Source organism: Amphiura filiformis, chromosome 2 (assembly GCF_039555335.1).
Source record: "Amphiura filiformis chromosome 2, Afil_fr2py, whole genome shotgun sequence".
Classification (NCBI taxonomy): Eukaryota; Metazoa; Echinodermata; class Ophiuroidea; order Amphilepidida; family Amphiuridae; genus Amphiura; species Amphiura filiformis.
This window is the reverse complement of record NC_092629.1, coordinates 12660098-12673648: the sequence shown is the minus strand read 5'-3', so window position 1 is coordinate 12673648 and position 13551 is coordinate 12660098. Positions and strand designations below refer to the sequence as shown.

Sequence of the window (13551 nt, the reverse complement as noted above, 5' to 3'; positions counted from 1 at the left end):
CTTTTAGAAAGATAGTTCTTGAAGTCCCTGCCTTACGACTCTGGCAGTGTGAGGTGAAGCCCTATCTTGAATGAACTTAACACCTGGGATGGATCCATTCTGTGACTGCCCATATCAAATTTTGAAACATTTCAAGTTATAGCATGTTTGCATGGTATACTCGTTGCTCTTCTAAATCTTCTCTGCACTCTTCCATAGCTTCGTGTCAACCAGTGATTCTTTACTATGAAAGTATGCTGAAATGTGGAATACTATGGAGCCATTCCAATAACTTTTACCAGGTCTAGCCTAAACCTACACTGTCTCCAGTCTATAGCCATTCTGCCACACCATCTACTTAGTAACCTCAATACTACAATAATTAAATTACCGCCCTGGAAGCCATTGATACACAAACTTCTTTTACCCCACCTAAATTATTCAAGTCAATAATATTACTCTCAACCAATGATTAGAACATTTATATATATTATGAATGAAGAAATAGGCAAGGGAAAAGTATTTCCATGATTTTCAACATATCATTCTCACAAGGTATCTGTAGTAAAATAGAGCTTTGAAAATGGTGCGCTACTGATCCAGCGTTGCGATGAAAAGTGTAAAACACTTACTTTCCTTTAGAATCACGTAACTTCTGAACAGAATGTGCTATCTTAATTATCTAAAATTCTTAGAGAAGATAAATCTATTATAATTACAAATATTTAAACAATTAACCCCAAACTGGTACACAAAATAGTAAAATAATTCGGTAAAAAATGAGAAGTCGTCGGTACCAATCATTTTGATACACCCTGTATATACATCTACTTGCTAATACACTGAAAGTCGAATAGAAATGAGGGATAAGGAACAATTACAGAACATTTATTGTTGATTAATGTAGCTATGGGTATACAATGTTTACAAAATAAGAGCGTTAATGTTTTGTACATGAAGTTAACGTCTTTGCTACATAGCTAGTTGTTAATAATACATCGAAAATGTGACTAGAGATTTACAATTTGATGACATTCAAAATAATTTAGTATTGAAGAATTTCAACAAATTACAGAACTTTCATTTGTTGACATACTAGCAATATTGTTAACAATGTTGAAAATCATGTTCATAAGCGTAACATCCTCTATACATCTATTTATTAATGTTCATACACGTCCTTGATACATCTATTTCTATTTCAATGCTATTTTATCTCCGTGTTCTGACAATGAATTTGACCCGAATAACATTTGTAAGAGCTAGGTAGAAACCTATCAGGCGGCGAGTGGCATGATAGAGCCGGGAACTTGTGACACCGCCCGGCCGTACGGCATTTTCCAATATACTCGGTTAATTTTGTGGGGTTCATTATCGAACCCCAACGGTTTTAGCTTGTATTTATATTATTTATTAACATAGGCCTATTTCTTTGTGATATTTCAAGCGTTTTAAAATTTCAAAATAATCCCATTCAATACACGGTTGACGGTGGAAATGTACTGAATTTAGAGAATGCACTGCGACCACCACCTGAAACCAAAATAATATTATTAACTAATCCCATAACTGTTCAAATAACAGCCCTCACTTAACAGACATTAAGTCTCAATTGACAGGATCCATAAGTGGTTAAGTAAATATATTTTCTCTTTATCGCCTGCCTAAGTTTCCCCATTTAAGGGATGGGGTATGAACGTTTGGACAGTATTTATTGTGGGACATTAGAGCACATCAGACATGTTGAATTGCATTCTGAATACGAAGTATGTCCTTTTGATATAAAATAATTTAGATTTTTTTTTGAAATTCGCAAATGATGATTTTTACTTAAAGTGTATGTAGGTGGGATGAAAAAGCCGACGATCAATTGAACATTTTGACCTTTCGTATTGCAGATATGGATCTTCATCCCAAAACACAAAAAAATTAGGTCATTTTGGAAAAAAAGTCCATATTTTCAATATGAAAGGTCAAAATTTTTCAATTGATCGGCTTTTCCTCCAGGCTACATACACTTTAAGAATATGTCATTAGATTTATAAAATTTACTTCGAGGACTGTTATACATGTATATCAAAAATATGAAAAACATCGAATTTTAATAATTTGTCATAAAATTTGTAGGCCTATTACATCGTGATTTTCAAAAAATGAAAATTATTTGATATCAGAAAGACTTCGTAAAGAATTCTTCGTATTAGGAATGCAATTCCATATGTCTGATGTGCTCTCATGTCCCACAAAAAATACTATCGAAACGCCCATTCCAGATCCCTTAAGTACTCTCTTTAATTTACTCAAGGTTGTGTTTGTATAAATGAATTCAGTTATATAAACACAGCCTCGTGAAAAGGTCATGTTGACATAAATTAATTGACTGTGAGGTTAAAGTATCATTAACAGATTATATACGCTATAGCTAAACAACAAGCACATACAGGCAAGTATTTTGCCAGTATCAATAAAACTATAATGAGGCTATTAATGTAGCCCAACTGTACGTACAATCTGGCAACACCGCTAAATCTTAAATAAATGAAAATATCTGTTGCAATTTTCGGATTTGCATAAAAGTAATTCTAGTTCATCCAAGTTGTAAAACAATTATTTCTTTTAATACAAACACGTTCCTTGGTAAGACAACTTTATAGCACTGTTTGAATATCAACATGAAGTAGTAATGACAAATTTAAATGTACACTATCGCCTCTGTATTTTCCTGATTACATAGACAGCACGATTATTTTATTTTTATTCTGCAACGCTGTGAGGAAATAAGTATGCCAAAACCCATCGCAATAAGGACGAAAAATGCTTCGCATTTTTCGCCCAAAAATGAAGAAAACATTAGTATAAACGAAGTTGAAGCCCCATTCAAATACATGTACATGTAGCTAATTTAAATACTGTCAATATATAAATTACAGATTCATGTAATAATGCCTTAGTTTGTCTTAAATACACGGCTTTCAGCTGCACCACAAGCAGGCTATAGTATAAGTTAGCACATCTATGGCAATGACAAACCTACCAAAATCTGAAATGATTTTTTTCGATCGTCCGGATGATCAAATCACTGAATCATCATCATCATCATAAACGCTTCTCTTCAACAATTTGACATACGCCATCAATAAAGTTGATGACATAGTCAACAGCTAGCTAAGCTCTTCAAAATTGTGAAAGGGGAGGGGTTCGGGTGTAGCAACCTATTTTCCGAGGATTGCAGTGTGAGCCCTTAACTGTAATTGCTTACTTTTGCTTATAAACGCATGCATTAATAACCACAAAAACAGACACACCAACCCACACATTCTAAATAGGGTTAGATTTTGTGTACTCGGCGTTGCGCTTGCACGCGTGACGTCAATTTTGTGTTATTTAATCGTGCCGATTTTTCAAACAAATGCAAGTAATAACAAAATGATGTCATGCGTACATGCGTTACGTACATGGACGAAAATCTAATCATATCTAGTGCAAGTATGACCAGTGGCGTAGCCAGGATTTTGGAACCTGTAAATGTACCGACGGAAATATTTTTTGCCGACGGAAGTTGTGATTTGTTGACCCCAATTTTTTTGCATGGTTTGAAAAAGTGAAGAGCAAAAAAAAAAAAAAAAAAAGAAGAAAAATAAGCGGTACCAACTTAAAAAAACCAAAAAATTTATGTCAAATTCAATTTCATTCACAATTTTTCATCATTTTTTTATAATTCTCCCCTTTTGTCTGTCACCATGGGTAAAAAATAGTCTATTGTTAACCCAATTATTTTGTCACCAACGCCTTCCGTCTACCGACAGCCTTACATGAACCGACGGCCATGACGAGCGGGGGGTCACCGGCCCCCCTGTCCCCCCCCTGGCTACGCCACTGAGTATGACTCATGTACATTTCAAAACCTTTTCTTGTTTCTATTGGTATTATTAAATGTGTTGTGTTTATTGGTGGGTCATTGAATGCGATCATTTCCTTGTGACAGTAAAAGGGACGTACAAAGATTACGTGTGGGCTGGTGAGAGTGTGACTACTACTAGTAATACTACTACTACTACTACTACTACTACTACTACTACTACTACTACTACTACTACTACTACTACTATAATAATAAATATAATAACTACTATAATAATAATATATTAAAAAAATTGCTGACGAATCTCAGGATGTCCCCTTAAATGTCGACTTTGAATAATTTGGTATTAAGAAAATTAAGCTCAACGTGGCAGCAATAATATTTACACTGTTCACACGTGAACGAAAGAATGAAGTTTCCTCTTTCTTAAGTATAAATACAGACTGAATAGTTGTGTTGGCAAGTTTTTTTCTAAATTAGTTCCTTCTAGTTTCAGTAAAGCATTGAATGGCATTATTTCAGCACTGTACATTACTGGTTAAAACATTACTGCTTGTTGGTGAATTTTGGCAAGAAAATGTTTAATTGAATGCAACAAAATGTGGACAACCATAGTATGTGTTGTAATATTGTGCAGCTGTCCTGTAAATTGTGACGGTAAGTAGCAAGGTTTTTATTGTATACTTTATTAATAGAAAGATGCAAAGGAAAAGGAATGGTAGAAGAAGGTAAAATGAAGCAAAACGTCAACTTAGTAGAAGTAGCTATAGTATAACGTATAACAAAATAGCAGGAAGTTGTGCGTTATACATTTTTATCAAATTTTGTTTACTCGTCGTATATTTTATCTAGTACTTGATATAGATGTCACACTCTTCGATAATAATCCTCTGGTGGATACATCATCATCCACTGTGCGATATGAATACCGCGCCTATGTGCCATGGAATCAGAATGATGCAACCTACGTAGTTGGAAGAGCAGCGTACACGGGAACTGGGGAAGTCGGTAGTAGCCATGACGCTATTCAAACGACAGGGACGGCTTACTATGTTCCAAAAGGTCGTGGATTTCCTAAATGGACAGAGACAGCATTTCATGAAGTGCCCTCAGAGACGACACCCTGGTGGAAACACAATCGTCTTGATGTTAAATTCCCTGCAAAATCTACAGTTGAAAGAGTTGGTGTGTTCTATATAAACACGTATTACCATAACAAAGTTATTAATTTGTCTACTATTAAAATTGCTGATACAGGTAGGTAATGATAATAATTCCTTGCTCTTCTTAAATCGATATTAGCTAACATTATGTATTACACATACTGTGAAGCGAAGACATGTTCCCGAGTTCATCCCATATGTGACCATCCATCTCAAACCGCTCGTAAAGTCGGCAAATTGTATTTCGAGTTACAGTCCAAAATGTGCATAAAGCTTGTATTCATAATGTACCTAATACTTGTCCTACAAGTGTCTTATTTCAGTCCAGTCAAATACCAATCTTTAATCCTATTGTTGAAGAGGATAATAAGCTTATACTTATAGTAAATAGCTTTAGTCTTTGTTTGCTTTGGCTAAATCCTGTTCAAGTGGTGAGTAAACCAACAATTAACAATGAGAGGACATTCCTGAACCTCGTTGACTTGGGGATGATTTGAAGTGACCGCCAATTATGACCATTTGATATTTAATACCAGCAATGTAGAAAAAGAGATATATTGTAGCATCAAAATAATGTACCTTTTTACTGAAGTAGCAAAGTTTAACAAGCCATAACCCCGCTTCTGGATATTGTTTGAAGTCAAATGATATATCATTGTAAAGCTTATGATATATATTTTCTAAATACGCAAAACAAAAAAAATTTACCAGGGGCCGACTTTACGAGCGTTTCGATGTGGATGGTTACATATAAAGTGTATGCCGTTTGTCTTTTTTGTCTTTTCATTCAAATGTTTAAGAACAAACAAGAAACAGCAGCATGAACAGGCAAGAATCAGCGGTGCTGTAGGCAGACTCGTCCATTACAATCATACATAGAGACAACAAAAACAAAACAACAATAAACAACTCCACGCAGCCATCACCCCCTCCCCCAACACACACCCACCCACTCACCACTCCCCATCCACTCAGTTTACGCTCCAAAGACTAAACTAAACTAAACTAAACAACAATGCAAATAACAAAACAGCCCGCAACTTACATCAACTTTACTAAGTGTGCTGTGGCTTGTTTATGCTTGTGCTATCAAGAGTGTCGTAGCCAGTGGGGGTGCCGGATGGTGGTGACGCCCGGTGGTGACGGTGGCCAGGGGATGTTGGCGGTCATCAATTCACAACTTCCGTCGGCAACTGTAACAAGTTTCCACTCCCGTTCCGTTTAAAAGAGGTCGGGACCCACGTTTCTGGAACACATTGTATAATACCATAATTGTACTCAGCTGCCTTTATCTTTACTCATTCATTGAACATTATTTAATATCAATTTATTTTGCTAATAATCATGAAGTTGGCCTCCTCATAATAGGTCTGATACATAAGACTATGTTCCTATTGGTATTTTATCGTGTTTCTGCACTTGACAACTTGTTTAAGAAATTCAATACTTCACACATTAATTTCATTATGATAACATTGTATTTCTCATGACAGCAAATATCACGCCCAAACAGTTTACTCAGACATCGAGTATTGGTGATTCTGTAACCTTGCGTGTAACTGCAGCAATGCCTAATTCAAGTAAATTGAGGTGGATTCACAATAATGGAAACATTTTGGAAAAATGGAATGGTCAGACGGCTGTAACCATCGATACTGTTAGGCTTGCTGATGCTGGTATTTATGAATGCTTTGAAGAAGGAAAAAGGCAATATGGGCAACACAGTATAATGATTCTTATTGTACGAGGTAGGCAAATATAGTTATGAAAATCCGATTTTGTAGGAACAACAGCTTTAAATCAGATTAAAATATTGTGTTTGAAAATTTTGAGAGATTTAAATCTATAAACAAACTGGGCGATAGATATGTTTGTTTTAAAGTAAGTAGATACTCATGATAAACTGAACGATAGTTATCATATGTGACTCTGGATGGAAGACAACAAAAATAAAATAGAACTAGAAAACAACATTTAGTTGAGTCTATACGTTGTCTCCAGGTGTTGAGTGTTGTTCCTATATGGGCAAGGTGATAGTGGTTTGACATTTCCCAACAGCTTGTTGACTTAATTTAAACTTGCAGCTTGTTCTGGTCCCAAATGTGGTATAAATTGTAGTCAGAATTGCCTTACATGTTGGAATGGCGGGAAGTGTGAAGTGGATACGGGCAGATGTGTCTGTCCTCCTGGATTTAATGGAACACAGTGCCAACATTGTGAGTATATTTTGCAATCATCTGTGGGAAAGCCAGTAATCTTATGTCAAATAATGTTTCCATAATATGCTGTGTATCTTACAATACATCTTGCAAATAATTTGCATGAATAAAATAGACAATTAGCTTATACAGGTTGTCTCAAAAGATCTTTTACACCCGAATGAAGAAAAATGTGAGAAAACGGTGAAATCTACAGGAAAATTTAAAACTGTTTTGTAAAGAGGCACATATCAAGCTTTAATTATATTTGTATTAAAACATTTAAAAATCAGGCCAATAAAAAATAATCAAAAACATTTTTGAAATGTGGAAAGTCTAGATAAAAAACCCGCACACAAGTCAAATTTAAAATTGTTTAAATATGTTTAAAAATAAGGTAATTTTGTGTGTGGGGGGGGGGGGAGGAGGGGTGATTTCTCTAATTGTGGTTATATTTAGGCTAACTTCCGTTCCAAAAATACTTAGCCTAAAATGTGTTCAAGTCAGAGCTACAAAGCTCAGAACGTTTGTTGTCTTTCATTTTATGCTACAGCATGCGGAAACAACAGTTGGGGCGCTTTATGTACTCTCCGCTGCAGTGAAAAAGGAAACTGCCAAGGAAACTTGATGCGTCCTCCAGACCCGATTGGTTTGACATGCATAGCAGGCTTCATGGGGCTCGATTGTCAAGAGGGTATTCATGTAATATAGGCCTACTTGTTATGGACGCAACATTTCATTCCAAGTGGGAAAGGCTATGTATTATTTATTTATTTTTGTTGTTGAAAGAAATCGTTTTGTCAAGTAAAACAAAAATTTGATCCGCCTCACATCATCTTATTATAATTTGTCTAATGTCATGCGGGGGTGGGTATGTATGTGTGTGTATGTAAAAGGCTCGGTCAGTTTTGATCCGAGCCAAATTCGCACGGGGGATGAGGAAAAATACGGGGAGTGTCGTAAGCTACCTTCGGTCGAAATCCGAAGTCGAAGGTCAAAATTCAAATTTTAAACTTGGTCCGATTGGGCTGTTACTCGGTGGATGGAATCTTTGATGCGAGGGGAATGCGGAGGTCACATTTGGTTGAGATCGGTAAAGAATTGGGCTCAAAATCGGCGAAAACTGTGAATTTTCAAAAACTCACAGTGCCCCAATTAAACAATTGCAATTGCTGTCTGTGTTCTATAAATAGCTCTGATGCATTCTGATAGCACTTACATGTATACTTGATGTGGCATTATTTTTTTCCTTATTGAGGGGGTTAAAAGAATTGCTCAAAAGAAAGTAAAAATGGCATAATATAACTACCTTGGTGTCTAATGCAGCGTCGTTTATGGGGGTGCGTGAGTGTGTGTTTACCTGTAAAATCACTGGCGTGTGACCATTAATATGGAATCAGTGGCTGTCTTTGTTAGCCGTTTAAAAATGCAGTTGCGCGAAGTCAATAAATAACATGCCAATCACAGTTTAATCACTTTCTTTAGAGTAATAATATTGATAGAACGTCTTGCAGAATTGTTTGGCAATCGTGTGATTGCTTTGAAGTACCAAGTGGAATGACCCCTAAGATTTCCTGATCTTACATCTCTATATTTCTTCTTGTGGGGTTATCTAAAATCAAATGTTTTGACAACACCTTGATGAACTCCAGAGACAACATTGCACAAGTTGACATCTGCAGGTAGGACGTCTTTCCCCGGGCGTCTCTCATAAGTAGGGGGGGGGGGGACATTAGCACCAACTTTTTTTTTATTACCCATCTTAAAATATGTAGATGACCTCCCTATCTAAACATGAAAACAACAATGAAATTTTTTTTAAAAGATCTAACCCCCATGTACATACACTCTGAAAGTTTGAAATTAAGGTTGCCGAATTCGGCGGACTTGTACTGCTTTTAACACAGGGAACTTCCCAGCAAACACAAAAACGTTTTTAAAACTTTTTAATTAAGTTATATTTTGGGTTTTGGTTTAGGTAAAAACGTTTTAATAACATTAAAATATATATAAAGGTCATGAAATCGTTTTAAAACTTTTTGTATGAAAACACATTACAACAATATTTTAAAAATGTTTTCGAAATGTCATTGTAAACTATTTTTGCAAACATTTTTGGCCAAATATATTGTCAACACTTAAATAACATTAAGTTAAAATATTTGCACCCAGCAACATACAGAAATGTTCTTAAAATGTTTTTTACAAAACGTTTTAATAACATTTAAATGTCGGGTTATATAAAGGTCGTCAAAACATTTTAAAAACGTTATTGTAAATATTTTGGGCAAACATTTTTTGTAAAATATTTTTTCAACCCCAAAATAACATTTTGTTTAGAATGATTTGTACCAAGTTTTCACAAATGTTTTTGGAATGTTATTAAAACGTTTTCATACCCTTTATATAACCCGACATTTAAATGTTTTCTGTAAAACATTTGTGTTTGCTGTGCAGTAAATTACCAACAAATGTTTTTTTAAATTTAAACGTTTTCTGACAACCTTTTATAACCTTTTGCGAATGATGTCGAAAACGTTTTGTGTTTGCTGGGTTATGACCTATAGACTTGTATTGTTATAACATAGGTTATCTCTGATGAAATGATAATTTTAGTGTCCACATATTTGAGCAGTTCATGGGTAATAAAATATGTACTTTTTAGTGGCATAGGGTGGTGTCAATCTTGGGGGGGGGGCAGTGGCCCGGGGCAGTGGCGCTTGAAACATGTCTGTCAACAAAATAATTTGTTTCAAATGTAGGCCTAAATTAACCTATTTGGCGAGTAGGATCTACATGTACAGCAGCATTGAAATCATCATGTTTACATCATCAGCCTTTGATGTGACATTGTTCAAATAAAGTTTCAAGGTGAATAAGTGATTGCTGACAGTTTTTTTTAATGCTTCATCAGTCCAGGGAAAATATCACTTCTTTTCAGTATTTAACTGCTCTCTATTCTCGTGATACATGTCTACACCACCTACACTTGTAAAGGGTCTATTCATAGTTTTGAGTGATTGTAAGTCCTTAATTCTCCTATATGCCTTGTCCGCCTAGCTGTTTCATGTTCCAAATCTTATAGGCCTATTACATTATGCAATTCGCTGTTCTCTTATGGATATGAGCAGTCATGCGGTTACTCTGGTATATCTGCCTATGCATGTAATGTTTCCATTTGTAAATTCATGTTTAATTGTGCTAGTGTGCGATGCGTAATTCTTCTTTCCCTTGTATATTGATTTATTAAGAATACGATTAAGCATCATTAATTTGATCTCGTGCGCTAGTTTGTAATGTTTGAATGTTTCCATGTTCCAGTGTATGATGCGTAGGCCTCTTCCCTTGTTTGCATGATTATATTAGGCCGGCGGGTAAGCATCATTAATTGATCTCGTACACTGGTATGTAATGTGTTGTTTGTACTGTTTACCCCGCATGACTGCTCATATCCATAAGTACCAGACTTGAGTCCTGTTTATCAGGGACAGTCTGTGTAGCTCAGTGGTAAGAGCGCTCGCCCGACAAGCGAGAGGTCTGGGGTTCGAGTCCCCGCACAGGCAGGTATGTCCGGAGTTTTTACTCTGGTATATCTGCCTATGCATGTAATGTTTCCATTTGTAAATTCATGTTAATTGTGCTAGTGTGCGATGCGTAATAATGTTTGAATGTTTCCATGTTCCAGTGTATGATGCGTAGGCCTCTTCCCTTGTTTGCATGATTATATTAGGCCGGCGGGTAAGCATCATTAATTGATCTCGTACACTGGTATGTAATGTGTTGTTTGTACTGTTTACCCCGCATAACTGCTCATATCCATAAGTACCAGACTTGAGTCCTGTTTATCAGGGACAGTCTGTGTAGCTCAGTGGTAAGAGCGCTCGCCCGACAAGCGAGAGGTCTGGGTTCGAGTCCCCGCACAGGCAGGTATGTCCGGAGTTTTTACTCTGGTATATCTGCCTATGTATGTAATGTTTCCATTTGTAAATTCATGTTTAATTGTGCTAGTGTGCGATGCGTAATTCTTCTTTCCCCTGTATACAAATGATACTTAGAAACATATATACAAAGTATTTGGTTTGGTTAATACTATTAATCCTGAAATAGTTGAAACATTGCCATCCCACCCACTACAAAAAAAATACACATTTTATTACCTAAAATGCTTAAAATGTGAACTAACATTATTGTGGACACTAAAATTATCATTTTATCAGTGATTACCTATGTTATAGCACTACAGTGTAAGTCAGGAATTCCCTGTGTAGCAGTGCAAGTCTGCCGAATTCGGCAACCTTAATTTGAAACTTTCAGAGGGTATGTACAGGGGGGTTAGCAATTTCAACTTTTTTTCTTTTTTCTTGACTAATTATCTATTAGGGTTGGTACATATTTTGAGGAGGGTAAAAAAATAAAAAGTGTAATTTTGTAAAATACTGTCCCCCTATCATAAGTGGTGTAAATACTATGTTGAGGAGAGCTGTATATAAAGGAATAGTGGCCATGCCCTGGAGACTATGTGGAAGACTAAGACTGTCAATCACTGTAAAGAGAGTGGTTAAAATGTGATTTTCATGTTGTTTTGATTTTAATTGACTTTGCGCAAATGTATTTTAAATCGGCTCGCAAGAAATAGCCTTTGATTCTTTGTTAACGGTCACACGCCAGTGATTTGACCGTTATGGGAGGACGAGATGTTGATTTGCCTGCCAACGAGAGCATTTTGTGACCTTTTGAATATTTTAATTATCGTCTGCAATCGCGATTGCCGTGATAGAGCCAAATATGGCATTTTTCAAACTGTATACTTTACTTTGATACACCCTATTTAGTGTCGTAACTGGTGTGTGGTTTTGTAGTCGGGCACATTGGACTTTTACGCGTGCCCCAGGTATAAAGTCAAGAACGAAAACCAGTATATTAATTTTTGAACTGATCTTTTTGTTGATTATTGTTGATCTTCAATAGTATGTCCTAGGGGGAAATACGGAGCCAATTGTGAACAAGATTGCCACTGTGATAATTGTGATACAGCTAGAGGATGTACAAATCGGTCTAGATGTGAAGCAAATTACAGCAGTAATAATGGTGTGAGGTGTCAAGGTACGAGTTACATAATTTTACATTCAGTCGGGGACTGCTCTATAATCCGACGCTTCTATAATCCGAAGGTTCTTTAGTCCGAAGGTTCGCTAGTCCGAACATGTGTTCATAGCATTCGCTAGTCCGAATTTTAAAAGAGGTTCTTTAGTCCGAAAAAAATTAAAAAGAGGTTCTTTATTCCGACGCTTCTTTATTTCGAAGGTTCTATAGTCCGAATTTTAAAAAGGTTCCCTAATCCGAATATTAAAAGAGGTCCTTTAATCCGAATTTTAAAAACGGTTCTCTATTCCGAATATGAAAATAGGCTCTATAGTCCGAATTTTAAAAAGGGTTCTATAGTCCGAATATGGAAATAGGCTCTATAGTCCGAATTTTAAAAAAGCTTCTATAGTCCGAAATTGCAAAACGGTTCTATAGTCCGAAACGGATACCGTGTTCTTTAGTCCGAATTGGTAAACGGGTTCTATAGTCCGAATTTTATTTTCATCATTTGTTTCAGTGTCAAATCATCAATTGTTAAAACAATTGATGATTTGACACTGTTAAATACAAATCCGCTGATGGTCAACATGGTTGCTTTTTCTGGATATTTTCCGTAGCATACATTGACGTTTATCTTTATTCTGATGGTATTTTCATAATTTTTTATCTGTTATTCATTCCGTTATAATATTATGTACTAGTAAAATAATTAAGAGATTCAACACTCTACGGTGTATTTGAGCTCTAGTTTTAATAGCGCTATCCTGCGTTTTTGCCTAAAACAAATTAGTTTACAGAATAGTATGATTTTATCTTGCGATTTGAAGGGGGTGTAAAATATCCTGGCTGGCTTTTATCAGGGATGCGAGCGGGTAACATGCATGCAATTGGCAGTGATGGCGGCTGGCCCTGGGATTGCTTGTCCCTTTTTTGTGTTCGTTTTCATTCTGTCTTTCATTGTTTTTTCTTTCTTTCGTATACCTTTTTCCGAATGTTCTTCTTTTGTTCGTCGTTAAGTTTGTTCTTTAATTCATTTGTTCATTGTTTCATTCTTGATTTCGTTCGATATTTTTTCATTCCCTTTCCCATTTTGTTTGTTTGTTCTGTATTTAAAATGTAGTATACGTTAATGTTATAAAAATTCGGACTATAGAACCTTTTTACCAATTCGGACTAAAGAACACGGTATCCGTTTCGGACTATAGAACCGTTTTGCAATTTCGGACTATAGAACCTTTTTTTTTAATTCGGACTATAGATCTTA

General features: G+C 35.8%; 1 non-coding gene across 1 annotated transcript; it reads left to right on the top strand.

The window, feature by feature from the left end:
* Positions 1–10692: 10692 nt before the first annotated feature.
* On the top strand, positions 10693–10765 carry Trnav-gac (transfer RNA valine (anticodon GAC)). The gene has a single exon. It is a non-coding gene; the product is annotated as a tRNA-Val (tRNA).
* Positions 10766–13551: the final 2786 nt, after the last annotated feature.